The 21,197-nt window shown below is 43.1% G+C and overlaps 1 protein-coding gene, 1 long non-coding RNA gene and 1 other non-coding gene across 14 annotated transcripts in view; all 3 read right to left on the bottom strand.

The window, feature by feature from the left end:
- ABHD2 (abhydrolase domain containing 2, acylglycerol lipase) overlaps nucleotides 1–21,197 on the bottom strand; it is a 117,974-nt gene that overhangs the window by 49,903 nt on the left and 46,874 nt on the right. Inside the window, exon 1 of one of the 12 annotated variants that reach the window (XM_054257228.2) lies at nucleotides 11,915–12,094. The exons of the other annotated variants lie outside the window; for them this stretch is intronic. The gene's annotated coding sequence lies outside the window, so the exon portion shown is untranslated. Of the gene's footprint in view, nucleotides 1–11,914; nucleotides 12,095–21,197 lie in introns of those variants that run through there. 12 annotated transcript variants of the gene reach the window in all.
- Nucleotides 194–11,641, bottom strand: LOC144576586 (uncharacterized). Its single transcript, XR_013518683.1, has 2 exons — nucleotides 11,200–11,641; nucleotides 194–10,531 (listed from the first exon to the last, which is right to left on the bottom strand). It is a non-coding gene; the product is annotated as an uncharacterized LOC144576586 (long non-coding RNA).
- On the bottom strand, nucleotides 19,564–19,627 carry LOC118154985 (U7 small nuclear RNA). The gene has a single exon (XR_004745225.1). It is a non-coding gene; the product is annotated as a U7 small nuclear RNA (small nuclear RNA).

The following is a 21,197-nucleotide window of genomic DNA, read 5'->3' as shown; positions in this document are numbered from 1 at the left end:
AGGGGAATCACTCAGGAGAAACTCTCTCTTCCTGCTTTCACTTTTTTTTTTTTTGAGACAGAGTTGCCCAATCTGGAGTAAAATGGCATGATCTCTGCTCACTGCAGCCTCTAACTCCCAGTTTCAAGTGATTCTCGCACCCCAGACTCCTGAGTAGCTGGGGATACAGGCACACGCCACTACACCTGGCTAGTTTTTGTATTTTTAGTAGAGACGGGGTTTCACCATGTTGGCCAGGCTGGTCTCGAACGCCTGACTTCAAGAGATCCGCCTGCCTCAGCCTCCCAAAGTGTTAGGATTACAGATGTAAGCCACTGTATCTGGCCATTCTGTTTTTATAACAGAGTCACATCTCACCTGCAGCTTGGTTCTCAAGTTAAAAGGTGAAATTATCAGACTAGGTGTGGTGGCTCATGCCTATAATCCCAGCAAATTGGGAGGCCAAGTGGAAGGATTGCTTGAGGCCAGGAGTTCGAGACTATCCTGAGTGACACAGAAAGACCTCACCTATGCAAAAATAAATTAAAAAAAAAAATTAACTGGGTGCGGTGGCACATGCATGTGGTCCCAGCTACTTGGGAAGCTAAGGTGGGAGGATCACTTGAGCCCAGGAGGTAGAGGCTACAGTGAGTTATGATCGCCACTGCACTCCAGCATGGGTGACAGAGTGTGAGACTCTGTCCAACAAAAAAAAGGTCAAACTGAATATCAACTATAATCAAGTTATGCCCTGAGCATCCCTTAGACGGACACACTGTCTCTGAGCAAGGGGAGCCAAAGCAGTCCTCCTCCAGTGCTGGGAAGATGGCTGGGGTGAGGGTAGGCCCAGATGGCACTGGTGGCTTGAAGTAAAGGCCATGTTGTAGAACAAAGGAAATGCAAAACAAAAACACATCTTTAAATGTGAAGATACAGCAAGACATTCCCTCTTTCAGGAGAGACACACAGGCCCTGGTACTACCGGAGGTGATGCTGAGGCTTTGAATGGAGAGGTGGCAGAAGGGTCAGTACAAATAAGGTGGTGTATGTATGTGTGGGGTCTCTCTCTTAACGTGTAGACTTTAATTTGCAAAAGTTAAATGTACATATGTAACTCCATTATATATTAGAAAGCATATCAAGGTAATAGCTAACTATACTGTAATGTTAAAAAAAAAAAGAAAGAAATGCATCTTTATCCCCTGCCGAGGGAACTTCCAGCGCTGAGGAGTGTTTTTGCCAGATTCTGTTAGGCATCCACAGCCACCTCCGGTATTTGCCTGGAACTCACTCAAGAGGTTTATTTAAAAGGTCATCCAGCAGAATGAATGGCTGTCTTCTTCAGGCTCATGACTATAACATGTCAGTACCACAGGTCTTTCCCTAGAATTTGAGGAAAAGAACTGCTCACATAGCATGTGAGTGGAAGCCTCACGAGTCCACAGACCTTGACTGTTTTTAACGCAGGCTGCTCAGCTCTGGAAACCCAGCTGTGTCCCTTTACACTCTGCCCGCCGACTCCCCTCTCTTTCTGCAACACCCAAGTCCAAAGGGCCTCTTCGGTGACAGAGGCAAAACGCAGAGGAGTCACATCATCCTGGGAAGCCCTCCCAAGAACGAAACGTTCTCGATCAGGTCTACAGAGCCCTGCCATATGGTCCCCCAAGAAAACTGCACACTCAAGCGGCTAGTGATGTCCTTTGCTGGCTGCATGCCGATACTCTGGCCAGATTCAAGTCGGGGCTAAGAAGGATGTTTCCTCAGTTTCCAGAGAGAATGCTCATCTCCACAGGGCCTCCACTCTGCTTACTTGAACACACACATTCAAGGGAAGAAAAGCAAATTTTTCATCTCAGAAAAAAATATTTTGTCCACCGAGAAAAAAAGGTGACCTTTACTCTGACAAACAGATTTGTTTCGAAAGTGACAGCACCGACCGAGAATGCCCAACCATGGGTATGCTGCCGGCACCTGGGGCAAACCAACGATGTTATCAGGACTAAGCTGCCTCTGCCTGTATTTTCTTTTGGCTCTTACATATTGGTTTAATAAAATTCAACAAATGCAAGTGCTGTGAGGCATACAAGATTACAGCAGGACGCAGTGCCCTGACAGCATTCGTAATCTGAAGGTAGGATGCATGATGAATACACAGGCAGCTACTGTCACAGACAGGAGGAGTGGTCAATGGGTTGGAGGGACAGAAGCGGATGATACTATGGGGAGACGATCACGAGGCAGAGAAGTACCAGTTTCACTCAGTGCCATGACCTCAGAGAGTAGGGACGTTTCTGAGTACCAAATCTCTGCCCTAGGAGCTGGGTGAGTCATGCCTCTGGTTTATTTATTTACTTATTTATTTTTAGAAACAAGGTCTTAATCTGTCACTCAGGCTGGAGTCAGTGGTACAACTGCAGCTCATTGACCTCCCAGGCTCAAGCAATCCTCCTATCTCAGCTTCCTGAGTAGCTGGGACCACCAGCACATGCCAGCATACCCAGTTAATTTTTTTTGTTGTTTCTGTAGAGACAGGGTCTTGCTATGCTGCCAGGGTTGGTCTTGAACTCCTGGGCTCAAGCAATCACCCACTCAGCCTCCCACAGTGCTGGGATTATAAAAGTGAGCCGTCCTGCCTGAAACTTCTACCTTCGTCTTCCCAATTCTGAGCAATGGTATCATCCCCATTTTAAAGATGAGGACAAAAAAAAAAAGCTAGGATTATAGGACAGGTCTCTGATTCGGTCCAAAGCTTTCCTCACTTTATCACACTCAAGCCTCATCAACTTCCCAACCAGAAGTTAAAATAACAGCTTTGTACCTATTTTCTCCTCTCTGATCAACTGTCAACATATTCTATATTAAATAATGTTTCTTCAAATTCATAACTGAATTTGTTGGAGCTTCTCTACTTCAGTCTTCACATGTCTTTGACAAAAAACCACTGCTTTCATTCTACATGTTTTTCACAACTATAACTGACTTCTTGTTAGTGAAGTTTTTTTCTGCAGAAGATATATCTAGGGGCTAATTAATATGAATATTCATATTTGATTATTTCTAAGATGAAGCCAGAATATTAGTAAAACCATACTGAATATCTCCCGAAAGATAATGAGATCCAGGAGAGCAATGACAGCAAGAGCAAGAGAGAATGGAAGTGCTTCTAGAAAAGTGACAGGTGTCTGATTTGGGGACACATTTTTACCCTACTTTCGTGGATAAGGACAAGTATCAGTGGTGGGGGAAACTCTGGGACTGAAGCTTTGTGTCAGCTCCACGAATCTGAGAACTGAGCTCTGGGCCTCCTGTGCGTGCATATGTGCAGGCATGTGTGTGCACACAGGGAAGGTGGGACAGCCAGGAAGGGCCAGAGTTTAGGAGAACGTTTTGTCAGTTCCTATCCCAGATCCTGAACTGCCAGAGCCTCCCCGCTTCACAGGCCTGGAAGCCAGGGCTGCTGCTGCTGCCACCACAGGAACCTCTGGTTTCCTTTCTGGCCTCTCTATTTAACCCCCAGCCTGGCTGACCTGAAGCCAGCAGATCGACAGCAGATCTTTCATGAGCCCCCCACCCACCGGGCCTCACCCTTCTCCACTAGGACACCACCCCCACTGGAAGCCCCTTCTTTTCAGGAAGACCAGATGTGGCGTAGACCCTGCATGCAATCTCACTCACCAGTCCTGCTGGGGAGGCCAGCCTGAGGCTGGGAAAGGGCCTCCTTATTAGCTTCAGGAACAAATACCTTGGACCTTTTATCTCAAAATGGCTGCGGCATATTCAGCTCCCCAAACACCCATTAATAGGCTCATCAGAAATCCGCTTTGAACACAGCATTTTCCTCTCACTGGAGGCAAATTCTTCTCCACAGCTGTCACATATCACGTTTTCACTGCTGTTGCTAAATGCTCTATTCCTGAATTGCAGGATCTGCAGAGGAAAATTCCAATGCAGGGACTGATTCTGCCTGAAATGACCAAAAGTGGCCTGAGGACACAAAAGAGCAATCCTCTTCCATTCCTGTACCTGGTTTCTAAATACAGGACGGAGGCCACTGGGCCAAGCTGGCACATCTATGACCTTTTGTGCATATCATGCAAGCTATAAAACATAAATGTTAGAACAGGCCCATAAGTTACAATAAAACCACTTAAAAAGAAACCATACTTTTTTGCTCGAAGGAAAAATAAATGTGCTTTTCTAAAGTTCAAAGAAAACCAGTTAACACCCCTCAGAACTGTATCCACATGTTAAATGCATCTGATCCCACTATCTTCCTGTTCCATAAACAGCATGCAGGACTGCCACGCCCCTCCCTACACAGACTAAAGCACAGTCCTCTCTCCTCACGTCACATTTCAGCCTGGTTTTGACACCATGCTTTAAGTGGGGAGGTAGTTTATTAAGAAGCTCCAGGGTTCCACCTGACAAATGCCATCATTAGAGAACTTATCCTGCAAACAGCCAAATGTTAGTGACCTAACTTTAGGAGAAGGCATCACTGTTCCCAGACCTGAGCTGCCAAAGTGCTAAGTGCAAAGCTCCCAGACTCACTCCACGCTGACCAAACAGGATGCACGCTGACACTCAGCACACAGAATGCCCATGCTTTGTCCCCATCTGCCTGGTCACCTCTCTCCTGTCTGGAGGACACACACATAGATGCCAACGGTCTGCTCTTTCCCCAACGCAGTGTTGCCTTTTGGCTATTTCTCAGCCCAAGGCTACCTCAAAATCTGTGCCAGGGTTATGGGGGAGGGAAAGTCACAGCTGGAAAATCACATTATATTTGTCACTATTCCTAGTGGGGGAAAAGTCAAATATTTAAATGTGAAGCCTCTGGATTATCTACACAGAATGCCCTTTTAAGAACACGCTAACTGAACAGGAGCCATGCTGTCTGGAGAGCAATGTTAGAGAGAGGAGAGAGTTAGGACGCTGCACCTGGCTCCTGCTCTCACAGCCATTGCAGTACACTGAGCTCCATAGAGACAGCACTGGGGCAAGTCAGGGCCAGATTGACACTGGGTGACTCTGCCTCACTGAGGAAAAACATGGGCAAAGGAGACCCTAAGAAGCCAAGAGGAAAAACGTCATTATATACATTTTTTTTTTTTTGTGCAAACTTGTCGGGAGGAGCATAAGAAGAAGCAACCAGATGCTTCAGTCAATGCCTCAAAGTTTTCTAAGAAGTGATCAAAGAGGTGGAAGACCATGTCTGCTAAAGAGAAAGGAAAATGTGAAGATATGGCAAAGGCGGACAAAGCCCATTCTGAAAGAGAAATGAAAACCTATACCTTTCCTAAAGGGAAGACAAAAAAAGAAGTTCAAGGATCCCAAGGCACCCCAGAGGGCTCCTTCGGCCTTCTTCCTGATATCGCCCAAAAATCAAAGGAGAACATCCTGGCCTGTCCACTGGTGATGCAACACTGCCCCAGATGACAAGCAGCCTTATCAAAAGAAGGCTGTGAGCTGAAGAAAAAATATGAAAAGAATATTGCTGCATATCGAGCTACAGGAAAGCATGCTGCAGCAGAAAAGGGAGTTTTCAAGGCTTTGAAAAATGCAAGAAAAAGAAGGAAGAGGAGGAAGATGAAGAGGATGAGGATGAGGAGGGCGGAGGAAGATGATGATGATGAGTAAGTTGGTTCTAGTGTAGCTTTTTTTCTTGTCTATAAAGCATTTAACCTCCTTGTATATAACTCACTCCTTTTAAAGGAAAAAAAATTGAAATGTAAGGCTATATACGATTGGTTTTTAAACGGTACAGTGTCTTTTTTTGTGTAGTTAACACATTACCGAATGTATCTTTAGATATCCCTGTCCTGATGGTATTTTCAATAGCTACTAACCTTGCCTAGTACAGTATAGGCGTTGTAAATTGGCATGGAAATTTAAAGCAGGTTCTTGTTGGTGCACAGCACAAATTAGTTATCTATGGGGATGGTAGTTTTTCATCTTCAGTTGTCTCCAATGCAGCTTATATGAAATAATTGTTTTTCTCTTAACTGAATACCACTCTGTAATTGCCAAAAAAAAAAAAGTTTTGTTGACATTCTAAATGCTTCTAAGCAAATACAATTTTTTATTAAAAATAAAAAACACTAATCAAGAGATGACTGTAAGAATTAAAATGCTGACTTTTGACATCAGCATTTGTACCACATCTTGCCTTTCTTTGATGTGCACAATACAACACACAAAATGGCAAGCAATGATGTTAGAAAAAAATGGGTTCTAAAAATATTTCATAAAAATTATGTTTGTCAGTAATTACATAGATCATTACTAATGAGCCATACTGAAAACCTGACTCCATTCTTGCTCCCAGGGAATTCACAATCATGAAAAGGAGATAAGAAAACTTTATAATGCTCTTTTGGGCTCGAAAGACTTGAATAAATGAACTTGCACTGGAAAGCTCAGCACCACAAACATGTCAATTTTCCCTAAATTACTTATAAACTTAACAGATACACAATATGAATAATAAGATGTTTATATTTGGAATTAAACAAGCATTCTAAAGTTCATTTAGAAAACTGAACCAGCTATAATAGCCAAGAAAAGTATGAAAACAAGTAATACCGGGGTATGAGCACTGCCCCACTGCCCACGGCAAAACACAGTACAAAGCTGTAGTCTGCTGATGGTACACGTTCAGGATCATTAACAGAACACAAAAGACTGGACATATGCCTAAATACCTCCAGGAAATTTAGTTGGTGAAGAAGGTGGCATTTAAATAATGCAGTAGATTGCTTAATAAATAGTGTTGGACAAAGGGTAGCCACCTTGAAAATAAGTATGTTGGAGCCACACCTCACACCGGAATAAATTCTGGAAGGATCAAACAATGCAAAATAAAAATGAAATCATTCATATGCTAGAAGAAATTCTAGGTTTTTAAAAATAATCTTGGAGTGAATAAGACCTTTCTAAGGAAACCAGAAATCCCAGAAGCCGCAAAAGAAACAACAGAAAAATTTAATTACGCAAACATTTGAAAAAATTATGCCTGGCAAATATCAACTAAGGGCAAAGTCAAAAGACAAATGACAAACCAAGAACAAATATTTGCAATTCATATCACAAAGGGCTAATTTCCCTAGTACATAAAGAGCTCTCTCAAATGATTAGGAAAAAGACCAATGACCATCAGAAAAATAGTCAGAGGCTACCAAGAGGCAGTGAACAGAAAAGGAAATAAAAAGAGTTCTAAAATATAAAAAGATACACAGTCTCTTTAATCAAAGAAAGACTAATTAAAACCACAGTGAGAAAACATTTTTCACCTATCAGATTGGCAAATATCAAAAAGTATAATAATTCTCATGGGGAGAGGCTTGAGGGCAACAGCTAACAAAATTTTCCATGCACATCCCCATTGAACCAGCAATTCTACTTCTAGGAGTTTATCCTACACTGATATGTGCGAATCATGATGAAAATACAAAAACATTCAATGCAACATTGTGAAAGCAAAAGATTACAAATAAAGGAAACCTCCATCTAGAAGACTGGGTAAACAAACTATGTTTGTTTATGGAATACTAAGCAGTCAAGACATAAATGGAGGAAGCTCTTTCACGACTCCCATGGACAAATCTCTGAGTGATATTTCACAAAGAAAAGATGGAAGGATAAACAAGAGCCTACTGATAGCAAGGGCAACACGGAAGAAGGGTGCAAGGTCACAGGTTCTACTGGCTGATGAAAGAACTACTGGGAAACGCAGCTAGGCTTCTTGAGCAGACTGACCTTTAAGCAGAAATGTAAGAGGAAGGAAATGATGCAGCTGCTCTAGAGCTTTCCATCAGAGGAATACAGTTACAAAAGGCTGATAGAAGCCACTGTTGAGGGCTGCGGGTTAGCTCTGTGTTAATGGCAGCCCTTCCCTACGGCATGTGAGTACAGGAAAACATGTTCTCAAATGGTCAACGACTCCATCTTTGAGAAAAGCCAGCTTAGGCACCAGACCTTCATCTTGTCCACACAGTGAGAGGGTGCCACAAAACTATGCAGATAAGCATGTTCTAGAAAGTTCTACTTAAGCAAAGTCCACTTCTCTTTACATATAAAGGACAAATGCAAAGGACATTGCTGGTTGTCACTGCTTATACTTATTGTCGCGAATAAACAACATAACAGCTTTCAAAACTATGAAGGATGAAATGCATATTCAGAGTCCTCTTAATTTCATAACAATTTGAAATAGCTTAAGAAATCAGAAGTTTAAAAATCACCCATATCCTCACAAGCCTTACAAAAATATTCTCATTTTGGTTTCATCTGTATCCATCTGAAAAAAGAGTATTTACATAGTTGTAGCAGTGGTGCTCAGGCAGAGATATATAATTGTCTTCTGCTTTTTTCATTTATCCCATATTTTTATAGATAATTAGTATACTAAATTCTGAATGTCTGCATAAAATTCTATCCTGCTTATTAGCTATAGTTAAGGGAGGGAACAAACATTTATTTAGCCCTTTCTATGGGCAAGCTACATCATTCAATTTATCCCTTCTGGCAATTCTTATTATTAGGACCCCCTTTACAGACAAGAACCTGAGTATCCAACAGTCTACTGCACAGCCAACCCTGTATTTGAACTCTGTTTGTCTGACCTGACAGCTCACTTTCTTTCCCCTGCATTAAATTGCTGCTATTCCCAGTTTTTACTAGAATAAACAATGACAGCAAAATATCTTTACATATTTTGTTTTTACCTTTCTTGATTTTTTTTCATTTTTTTCAGCTTCTGTTTAAAAAGTCCAACAGGATGCCACATCTGTCTCCTAACTCCTGCCCCTGAGAGATGACTATTTTTAACTCCTTTAGCTGTCCCTATCACCCCACACTTGCCTCTACTTCTCAATGCCATGCTTATCCTGCTTATGCCCGTTCTTTAATTTCAGTTTTCAATAGAATTTGTTGAACTTCCTACTCTGGAAGGTGCTAGCTGTCTTACATCTCCCCTAAAACATATATTTTCTCCTCCCCCATTCTTTTCAACACTGTTCTAGCAACACTTTTGGTTACTTTTCAGTGTTTATAAAATCATAATTATGGAAATATTAGCCACAAAGAAGTCACATGTTGTATTCTTTTTTGTGAAATTTTTTATTTTCTCTCAAGTTATCACTTTTATCATTTTCTCATTAGCTTAGTTTTCCATGTGCTAATTATCAATTTGTCTCCAAACTCTAGGGGGACCTGTGAGTATCTCAATAGTCAGTGAGTATCTCAATAGAAACCAGTTTTGCTTTCTCCTGGACCCACCGCTGAGGAGCCCCTGTGCCTGCTCCCCTCTGGAAGGGCTTCCCATCCTGCCCCTTCACCTCTCTACTGAGTCCTAGATCCCAAGGCCACACCAGATGCTATGAGACAACAGAGAAGAAAACCACAAATGTTCAGGAAGCATTCATCAGAGAACTGGTGATTATGTTCTCTCACATAAAGAGGCTGTGTAGAGGTATGAAGGGATTCCAGGGAGAAGTCATTATGAGTGTAAGACATAGGCAAGAGAGAACACGCAGCATGAGAAAATGTGGAGCGATCTGATGTGTCTAGAACACAAGGAATATGGGGAAGAAGGGGTGAGGGCTGATGCTGGACCTTGTCCTACAGGCAGTGAGGAGCCATTGTGGTTTAAAGCAGGGGCGTGGCATTATCAATTTATGCTTTAGGAAGATAATTTGGTGGCCTGCAAGATCAATTAGAAAGGGTAGAGAATGGAGGTAAAGCTATTGCATTCTTCCAAGTGAAAGCTGATGATGTCCTGAGGTAAGACAAAGGCATTGAATGACGAGAAGAGATGGACTGAAATACAGAAGGAAGGAGGTCCGAGTGACAGAGGCTGCTGTTTGTGGCCTTGATGATGCTCTCCTTCTCTGGACATAGGTAAGTGTGTGCTGCATCTGAAGTTAGGCATGGGCATGAACTTTGCTTTAAGTCAGTCGTGTCCAATCTTTTGGATTCCCTGAGCCACAATGGAAGAATTGTCTTGGGCCACACATAAAATACACTAACACTAATGACAACAGATGGGCTAAACAAAAAAGGAACTCACAGAAAGAACTCATGATATTTTTAAAAAGTTTACAGATTTGTGTTGGGCCGCATTCAAAGCTGTCCTGGGCCACATGGAGCCTGTGGGCTATGGGCGGGACAAGCTTGCAAGCTTGTCCAACCTGCCTTATTTTGTTGTTATGGTTCTGTTTCTTTTGTTTTATGCTTTTAGCAGCCTGAAGCGATGATTTTTAGTTTCTGTCTCTAGTGATAAGTGAAAGAGAGGGATGAGGAAGGGGCTTTATTGCCCAGACCCTCAAAGAATAGAAACTAAGAACCCATAACTGTATTATCTCCCTTGACACCCAAACCAATGAAATGGGAAAGGAAATGCCCAAGTGCCATTTCCAGTAGCAGCCTTTAAGAGCCAGTGTGTGAGATGTGACATTGCTCTTCCTGGTTTGGTGGTGATCACGGAAACATGTGTTGAGATGGCACCTCCATCAGCTGGGGTCCTGGTGGGATGATAATCAGCAGAGTCCTCCTGCCCATTGAAATAAACATGTAGCATGAGTTTGTAGTTTTAAGATGTGCAGGTTTAGAGGTAATTAGTTACCACAGTATCAACTAGTCTACCTTGACTAATATGACATCCAATTTAATATGATTTTGACAATACTGCCATATTTTCCTCTGAGTATCAAATAATATTTCATATTTTAAAGCTCCACTGTTACCAAGTCTTAACAGTATGTGGTACTTATTACATGTATTTCCTTTCGTGGAATTTATCTAGGTACATCTTCACCCACTTACGCACTGATGTCCTACTGACATTCAGATGTGCTTGTATGACCTTTGTGTATATTACCTCTTTTGCTATTTGTGCAACTGATCTAGCTAGTGATATTAAAATAGCTACAATAATAGCAGTTGTATTTACTGAACTCTTATACATACCAAGTATCCTATAAATCATCTTACATGCTCTGTTCTTTTTTAAAATCAGCATACTGAACTTATGAAGTAAATGCTATTATATCCATTTTACAAATGAGGAAACAGAAGCTCGGCGAGATGAAGCCACTGGCCAGCAGAGGGCAGGGCTGGCAGCTGAGCCCAGGTGGGTCTCACTGCAGACCTGGGCTCTGGAACCCCGGCGGCGGCAATGGCTCATTAACTTCACCCTCTCACTTGGGCCTCTGGATTTACCCTCTCGATCTTTGGCGGAAAACCTTCATTCAATTTGGCTTTCTCCTCCAGTTTCTATTTTTTCTCCTTCCTTCCCTGATGTTTGTTTCCTCACTCACTTCTTTGGTTGCTGTTGTGCCGACTTGTTTATTCACCACACTCCTGAAAACACATTCGTAAAAATCCCTGGTCCTTTCTGGCCAAGGCCTTTGGTCAGCACTCATCCTTTCTGAGTTTCTGACACCTTCTTCAATGTCTTCCTTCTCCGGCTGCCATGACACCTGAGGCTCCTGCTTCTCCCTCACCTTTCTTACTGCCTGTCTCTAGCTCTTCCTCCCATCCTAGTCATGGCCTGCCTCAGCCATCAGTCCTCAGTGTCTCTCTCTGCCCACCCCCACAACCTCCCCTACCTGCAGCTGATCTGGAATCTGCAAATCTGGTCTCGAGCTCCCACCTAAGTTCTAATGCCACAGCTGTACCTAGGTGCCCATGTGCACATCCTGTGGACAAGCCCCAAAATAAACAACTTTCCCTGAGAAAGCAGCTTCCCCATTTGACTTCTCTATTTCTGTCAATGACTCTCTTATCTCAACCACTCAGTAACTTCAGCATAATCTATGATTCAGTCCTTTCCTCTGATGCCCAAGGCCATTCCATTTTCCACTGATACCACTGATTCTACCTCAGAACACCTCTGGAATTTGTCCCATCCTCCCCTTTCTTTCCTACCACCTACCATCGGTGATCACAGGATCAAGCCCAAACTCTTCCTCTCCAGGAATCTGCGACTCCTCATTATCTGATCTCCTCTTCCTCTGCCCATAGACCCTAGGGCTCTCTGGTACAATCAGACAGCTCTCAGCTCACCAGATCATGGCATAGGGACCTGGCGAGGAGCTGGCCAGGAAGCAACTGTAGAGACCAGACCAGTGATGGGACCCAAAGCCCATTAGCAAACAAAATCAAAGGGCACTGTGAGCAAAGGGCAGACTGGGTGGCAGGGCCAAACATGATGCAAGCAGCACCAGGGTCACTTTTGGGAATTACAAGAGAGATAATCAAAGTCCAGCCAAATGAAGATCCATGGAACTTGGAGATAAAAACAGAGCGTCTGCGGTCAGGGCAAAGCAGTGACAATGTGAATTCGTGCCAATGGCAGCAAGGCCTCTGCACCTTCTTATCTTGCTGCCTGGTTGGAAGGCCAACAAGACAAAAGGACAAAGGTGGATGGGTGAAAGTCAGCTTGGGCAGCAAAGCCGGTTTTCCCCATGAGTGCTTGTTTAAATAACTGATTTTACTGGTTTATCTTCACACCAACATCTGTGCCTTGTCTCCTACTGTCCCATCTATCCAAAGCCAACTAATCTTTCAGGATTATGTAAGATCTCATCATCCAAGCCACCACAGTTATATCTCCTCTTTCTCTAAACTCCTTTATCACTTACCTGAATTACTCTGTCAATCACGTGTTCCTACCAAAAGACTCTACCAAAGTTAGTGTGTACTGAATCTGAGAAGCAGCACCCACAGGGAAGACAGAATTTTTAGACAGTCTCTGTCCTTAAGCCTCTAGAATACAGTTGAGGCATGACAACAGATACACATGTGGAAAGTTATTGTTTCCACCCCTGTCCTTCGGTAAGAGCCAATGATAAAGAGATAGGTAAAAGTCAGGGGATGCTAGAAGAACTACGATTTGAGAAGGCCTGAGGATTCCATAGAGAAGATGGAAATGTGAGAAAAAGTACTATGAGTGATATAGGAGGGGCTGAGTATGGTATACAGATGGTGCACAGACTGGAAGAGCAGGTTACCAAGTATTACTACTTGACTAATTTTCTATGTATACACATTCACTGAGAAGAATCTTCCTTTATTCAAATCCCAAGGAAGGAAAAGTCCATACTATTGTGGCTTGGCAGGCTTCAACATTTAAAAAAGCATTTATGGAGTTTCTCGCTTTACATTAATAAAAGCATTTACGGAGCCGGGCGCGGTGGCTCAAGCCTGTAATCCCAGCACTTTGGGAGGCCGAGGCGGGTGGATCACGAGTTCAACAGATCGAGACCATCTTGGTCAACATGGTGAAACCCCGTCTCTACTAAAATTACAAAAAATTAGCTGGGCACAGTGGCGCGTGCCTGTAATCCCAGCTGCTCAGGAGGCTGAGGCAGGAGAATTGCCTGAACCCAGGAGGCGGAGATTGCGATGAGCCGAGATCGCGCCATTGCACTCCAGACTGGGTAGCAAGAGCGAAACTCCGTCTCAAAAAAAAAAAAAAAAAAAAAAGCATTTACGGAATTTCTGGGTATAATGAAAGTAGATCTGATTCCATGCAAGTCCCGTAAAGCAAACTGTTCAAGCTTTTGTGATCTGGCTGCAAACACCAGTTGAGGGTTTTGCCAGTGGGGAGGATTTGGTGCTGCATATCACAGGAAAGTCAGGTTGGTTATAGCAATAGCATTAGTACGTAGTGGAAGGGTGGAAAAACATATAACCTGCTGTTTCTCACAATCTCTCCCTTCCTGGGAGGCCACAGATGGTTCTGGATCAAACACTGACCTCCAGGCGGGGTTCCCAAATGTTTCAGATTACAGACTCTTATAATGGCTACCTCAGAAATTAAGCCGTCTGGCTTGATGCCACGCACCCACGCTGACTCAGAGCCCTCACTCTATGATTAGAAACTGATGCCAGGCAGACTTAGGGTGGTTCATAAGCTGCCACAATGGCTGGCTCATTTGCCTGGCTCACTGTGATACTACACTTCAGGCAGCTACCTCCAGCATATGGAGGCCTCTGAGGAGAACCCAGCCCTTGGTACTTGGTAGAGGGTACTTCTCAGCCTGAATGCCAACCGTCAGGGGGTAGCATTAGCACTGGCTTCTCATTCTCACCCAATCATGCAAAAAATCAAGTCTTCAAGGACTACAGCTTTCTGTATGAGTGACAGCTTTCAAGACTTTCACGGAGGGGAAGATTTCATTATAAACTCAGGAAAATACTTTCCCTGAGTAAACATTACACCATCTAATAAATTCTGACCCTAAAGCTCAGGCTCCCAAAGAGACTCCATTTGCAGGGAAGTATTCTTGATGCTGCTGAAGAGGACTGGGCTTCTAAAGCCAGTCACGTCACTCACTGCTGCTTCAGACAAAGAAAAGTATACACAGTAGTCAGCTCTTAACTCTCCACATCACCGGATGACAACACTAGCACTGAGAGTTTAGGAAGAATTCTTATGTACCCTCCAGAACATACTCTCCAAGTCAGTTTACTGTCTTAATTATATTTTACCAATAAAGGGTATACTATTTTGTAGTACAAAGTGTGCTATCATAGTGAAGGAGGGCATGCCGAGAAGCAGGTTGAGAAAAAGAAGATTTGAGATCAAAATTGGCAAACTCTGTATTCACAGGGTCAGTAAAACATGAGAGGCTGATAAAAGTTGGCTACACTTTCTAGGAAACAAGGTCCATTTCCTGCTCCTGGAGACTGGAGCAATTTTCAGTCAAGCACACCTTGAGAAGAAGTATAAAAGTAGATCTGATCCCATGCAAGTCCTGTAAAGCAAATTAGGCTTAAGTTAAAAGTTAAGGATGAATGGTGGACCCAGGTGGATTCTGAAGTCAAGTCTGGGAAGGGCTGACATGGAGGGGTGACTCCAAAAAGGAACTTACATGTGGAGCCAAGGCCCACTCGCCATCCACATGTGCTGCACTCGGCACCATGTGATGGGATCAGTTGTAGCATATACTTCATTTGCTGTTTTGGAGACATAGTAGGGCCCTGAAGAATAAACTGGGTATGATGAATAGTGCAGTATAAAGGTCATACATTTTTGGACACTGGAATTGATTGTTTTAAAGAATGTACAACACAGGAGAAATGAGCCTTTTTCCATATGAGCTAAATCAAGGGAGTCTTCACTGTTTCGGATTCTGAAACTTTTTTTTTTTTTTTTTAGATCTTTCAGCCTTCAGCAATTCCTATAAGAAGGCATAAAGTCTCTAAGAAGAAGCTACAACCTGTTTCTAGGTTAGAGAAGGTGGATGAATTCTGCAGCAGACTCAGACTTGATTATCTTGATTTGGTACAAGAGAACTCAAAGATGACGGCACTTTTCTTCCCGGTGTGGCTGGCCCCTTGCATAAATGACCTGCTAGAGCAGAGACAAGGCAGGCAGGCAACATCCAAGATAGTGAGTAGTCGAGAGGGTGAACAACTCATCCCTGTTTGCCCTGGAATTCCCTGATATTAGCACTGACAGTCCCATGCTCCGGTCCTGAGCAAATTGGAATGGTTTGGTCAGTCAGGTAATAAAAGACAGTGTCCCAGGGTCAGCAGTTTAACTTTCTTACTTTGACAGTTTTGGTTAGGCCTATTTCCCCAGAAACATGAGAATTTTAAGATGAAATTGCCTAATAGTCTGACTTATTGTGGCTAGCCCTTAATACTCAGCCTCAATCAAGATGATTTTGAGTCTTTCATTTTTCAGGAATTTTCTAACAATATAAGTTTGCAGGTGAATGTGCTCTGAAGGTCTGGTGGCTACAGAATAAGCACATCAGAACTCTAGAGTTCTGCCAATCAACTGTTAATAGTTTACCAGAAATATCCAAAGAAATATTTGCACAACTCTTAAAACAGATAAAATCAGGTCAATGGAATTAAGACTCTTGGCAATTAGGAGTTTATCCTGTGAAAAGGACAAAGCTTTAGTGTTCGGCCAAAAAGGAAAGGATCTAAATCTGATGTGGAATGTCTGTGAGCAAGAGGGAATTAAGAGAAATTTAAGTCCAAGATAATGAAATTCTTTTCAGTTTTAACTTGCTATAAATAAATAAGCCGTGCCGACTCCAGAATTTTCACCTAGGAGGGGGCTAGGGTGGCAATCTGACTGAAAGGGAGTGTGTGAATTGCATTTGTCTGATGCTTTAAGATTGGGAAAACACCAACTGTCCATCTCAAAGCTCCTAACCCCAGCTTCTGTATTGGTACTGCCTCTGCAAAGAAACAGCTTTATAACAAGGAAGCAGAGAAGAAAATGGATGGAGTAGCCATTTCATACGTGGAGTCCCATGCTCTTTAGAGCTAGAAAGTAACTCCATATATTGCACTATCTGAGAGAGATGATTAGTGCTTTTCTGTAGTGTACTTCTAATTATTTAATACTTCTTGGTACACTAGGACAAAAATAGCATATTTTACATATCTATGACAAATACAGTATTTGTGTGCACAAAACTGAGCTTTTATTTGGGGGAGATGAAAAACGGATATTTACTGTTGAGAAGTATGTACGACAGCAATAGAGAGGGAGTTGGTAGTGTTTGAGAGAATAATCAAAAGCAGATTTGCTCTGCTTTATTAGAAATAATTAGGGGCTGGGTGTGGGTGTGGTGGCTCACACCTGTAATCCCAGCACTTTGGGAGGTTGAGGCTGGAGGATCCCTAGCCCAGGGGTTTGAGACCAGCCTGTGCAACATGGTGAGACTCTGTCTCTACAAAAATACTTAAAAATTAGCCAGGCATGGTGGTGTGCACCTTTGGGTCCAGACACTTGGGAGCCTGAGATGGGAGGATCTCTTGAGCCCAGCAGGCCGAGGCTGCCATAAGCCATGAGTGTGCCACGGCACTCCAGCTTGGGTAACAGAGTGAGACGCTGTCTCAAAAAAAAAGAAAAAAAGAAAAAAAAAATTAGGAACCACATTTGTAAAGAAACTGATTTTAAAAAGTGCCTCTAGAAAATTTTCATAATGAAAAACTTGAAAAAAATGATCTTTTAAAGTCCCGCCCCCGACAACGAATCTCAGAGAAGTAGATCCTCAACTGTTCATTAACCAAGACTGATAGTTGACTATCGGCAGGAAACTAAAGGTTTGGACACATTATGATGAAAACAGCATTCCAATAGGATTCCTGTTTGAAGCTTGCTGGTGAATGAAGAGAGAAACGGGGAAAACTACAGGAGACGAATCCATTATGGTCTGTGGAAGGGCCACAGGGCTCCTGCCTTCTCTTACGACTACCTGAAGCAGTTTCCAGGAGGACTATTCAGAGAGGGTCCCAGGGCACAGGAGAGTCAACTGTTATTTCTGGCTTGGTGGGTGCCTCTCATCCCTAAGTGTCAGGTGTTTCTCAAATCCGCAAAGAACAATAATGTCCAGTTCTTATTAATACAGGTGGCAGCTGGTTGCAGAAGAAAGTGATTACATGTTCATCTCAGTGTGTGGGAAGGAAGTACCCACACACATGTGGCTGTGGTTTTCATCATACTGCCTCCCTTCTCTGGACTCTGCAGCGGTTCTAGATGTCTCTTGCATCCAGTGAAGACAACTCAACTCTCTGTTTTTAGGCCTATTAGCTAAGCCCTCCATCACACTCCTCCTAAATGCCTTCATCTTTAGCTACAAGGCAGCCCACATTGGTAAGCTTGCTAATGAGTGAAAAAACAGAAGGCTGGCTTCCCACAGGGGAGTGTATACATTTTAATAGCAGGCTTCCAGAGACAGGGCACCTGCTGCCTGTCTCTAGTTTCCAACAACGACCTGGTGATGAAAACTTCAGCCAGGCCCATAAGGAAGGAGAGGCTGTGAACTGCCGTATGCATATGCCTGGGGTTGTTCTGCCTTAATTTAAGACTGATAAAACAATCTTCTAGAAACAGGGTAGAGTCTTCCCAGATCAACAAAGCTCTGTAAGAGCTGAAGGTACACCTGATTCCCTGGAGCACCACTGAACAAGCTGGAGACAGTGCAGTTTATTTCTCCTGGACAGGCACACATGGCATCGGCCAGAAGGAGAACATCTTTCACTTACATCTGTTTATGGAAAACAAGATACAGAATGGCACTGTACTTGAGATCTGGAACCACCAGGAATCCTATTCCATCTCCCCAAGTAGGCGGCTCTTGATTTGGGGTATATATTCCAGTGATAAAGAAAAGAGACACAAATTCTCATAAAACAAGATTGAACATTCTAAATGGACACAGAAGTTACATGCTGGGGAAACACAGTGGGAAGATAGAAGAGGGGCTCATTCTGGCTAAAGAGGAGTAGAGGGGCAAGTTAGAGAATAGTATCTCAGAATTAATGCTATTGGAGGCAGGAAACAGGGGCTTATACCTGAAATCCTGTGCTCTGGGAGGCCAAGATGGAATAATGGCTTAAAGGCCAGGAGTTTGAGACCAGACTGGGCAACATAATGAGACTCTTATCTCTACAAAAAAGTTTTAAAAATTAGCTGGGCATGGCGGTGCACACCTGTAGTACCAGCTACTTGGGAGACTGAGGCAGGAGGATAGCTTAAGCTCAGGAGTTTGAGGGTAAAGTGAGTTATGATTATACTACTGCACTCCAGCCTGGGTAGCAGAAAACAACCCTCTTAAAAACAGAATTGACACTATTTAAGTTTTCTTATAGGATAAGAGGCATTTTGGTGCTGAGAAAAGAGGGGATTTGGGATAGTGGGGGGACAATGGCCCAAGGGTCAGGTACTTCATGGGCAATGAGAGAATGCTATAAGTAATGAGGCTGGACAGGTAGGCATGCCTTGGCTGCTAGCCTGCTTGAGGAAGCCAACTCAAGTAATATTATGACAGATGGGTGGGTCACAGGCAGGGAGGTCACAGTACATCTTTGTAAAACACCCAAGGGACTGGTAGTTACACAGCTGAATATATATGTAAAAGTTCCTGAGCTATATACTTAAGATTTGTACATTTTACTGTATATAAATGATAGCTTTAAAAAGTACTTTTAAAAAAAGTCAAAGGGAAACAGTGCCAGCCTGTCCAGGAGTACAGGGGCTGGGAATAGCTAGAAGAGGACAAACACACAAGAAAACCAGTCTCTTTACTGTACAGTCAGGGATCCTCTCCCAGGGTCCTTCCCCTAAAAAGACCACTCTGATGCTTGCTTACAAAGCAAGGGTACCAGAATCAGAAGCTGTCAGTGCTGAAGGGCACGGTGGGAGACATGCCTATTTCATTTTACACAGAAGGAAACCAAGGACTAGAGGGGCTATCATTTTGTTCAGGGTTCAGTGGCTAGTTTAGAGACAGAAGACCTAGATTTGCATCCCAGTCCAAATTTCAATTCAAAGCTCTTTCTCTACCCAACTGCTGCCAGCAGCCATCAGGAAATTTGAATGAATGACAGGATTCTGAAGCTATACAAAATCAAATGTAAGCAGACAGGTAGCAGTATGGCTGAATGTTCATGGCAGTGTTCATCACAGTTTGGTGAAAGCAGGTTACCAAACAATATCTATCACCATGACTTTGTGGGGGCAAGTATAAACAAAAGGAAAACCACAGGGATGATCGTCCACATATTAATAGTGCATTATCCCTGGGTAGAATTATAATTTTTTTCATGTGGGACATTTTCTGGTAAAAACTGAAAAACTTGTTAGACAAATTCTAAAAGAGCTATAGGGCCAGGCGCAGTGTCTCATGCCTGTTATCCCAGCACTTTGGGAGGTTGAGGGGTAGATCACGAGGTCAGGAGTTTGAGACCAGCCTGACTAACATGGTGAAACTCCGTCTCTACTAAAAATACAAAAGTTAGCCTGGTGTGGTGGTGGGCGCCTATAGTCCCAGCTACTAAGGAGGCTGAGGTAGGAGAATCGCTTGAACCCGGGAGGCAGAGGTTGCAATGAGCTGAAATGGTGCCACTGCACTCCAGCCTGGGTGACAGAGCAAGACTCCGTTTCAAAATAAAAAAAGAAAGAGAGAGAGCACTTACAGATAATGTTTGTGGGCTCTACCTTTTCCATTTAAAAAAAATGAATATAGGCCAGGAGCGGTGGCTCAAGCCTGTAATCCCAGCACTTTGGGAGGCCGAGGCAGGTGGATCACAAGGTCAAGAGATCGAGACCATCCTGGTCAACATGGTGAAACCCCGTCTCTACTAAACATACAAAAAATTAGCTGGGCATGGTGGCGCGCGCCTGTAATCCCAGCTACTTGAGAGGCTGAGGCAGGAGAATTGCCTGAACCCAGGAGGCAGAGGTTGCAGTGAGCAGAGATCACGCCATTGCACTCCAGCCTGGGTAACAAGAGCGAAACTCCATCTCAAAAAAAAAAAAAAAAAAAAAAAAAAGAATATACATTAAAGTTTTTATTCAAAAAAAAGATTTGTATCACTATCTAGATTTTTGTTATAATTCAGAACTGAGCGTTCGTCTGCTTGTTTCACTAAGAGCAAACACTTCGTGAGAACCAAAAATGAATCACTAGGTAAATATTGATCTGTTTCTAAGTGAACAAGAGACATAGCATTCCATTAAAGCAAAGTTTTCCTCCAGACATTAAAAGATTAATTTATAATGCATCTTTGGGTAAATCATCTTAAAACAGATTTTCAAATTGACCTTAATGCTAAGAGGGGAAAGCAATAATCCCTGCTCCCATAGCACGCTTCCGACGTTCACCATTCGTCAGCACTTTTTCTATACCAGAACCACGAGGAACGACATGTCCTGATTCTGCATGTCATAATAACCAGCTACCCGCAGTCAGAATTACTGAATAATACTAACAGCTTGTTGTAAATCAGTTAACAGAACTTTCCAGCCCAGGCGAGTGCTTGGGAAGGCTGCAGACAGGCTTCCTTGTAGGAAAAAAATCTTCAAAGTCCCAGAAGCGCTTTCCATCCCAACAGATGTGTTTCCTGCCCTCAGCTTCCAACACATGGGAGGTTGTTGCAGACATGTGACACAGTCATTCAGAAGACATCACTAGGGAAAAAACACTGCATCTCTTGAAAACGATATGTGTGACTCAGAGTGCAAAGTCCCTTCATTTTACAACTGATTTCCTTTATCAGAAGCAGAACTTGCCCCTGCCGCCTCCAAAATACAGATCTGGAGCCAGGTGCAGTGGCTCATACCTGTAATTCCAGCACTTGGGGAGGGAGAGGTAGACGGATCACTTGAGGTCAGGAGTTCAAGACCAGCCTGGCTAACATGGCGAAACCCTGTCTCTACTAAAAATACAAAAATTAGATAG

The sequence above is a fragment of the Callithrix jacchus genome, chromosome 6 (assembly GCF_049354715.1).
Source record: "Callithrix jacchus isolate 240 chromosome 6, calJac240_pri, whole genome shotgun sequence".
NCBI lineage: Eukaryota > Metazoa > Chordata > Mammalia > Primates > Cebidae > Callithrix > Callithrix jacchus.
The sequence above is the reverse complement of the archived record's forward strand: the minus strand, read 5'-3'. Positions and strand labels throughout refer to the sequence as shown.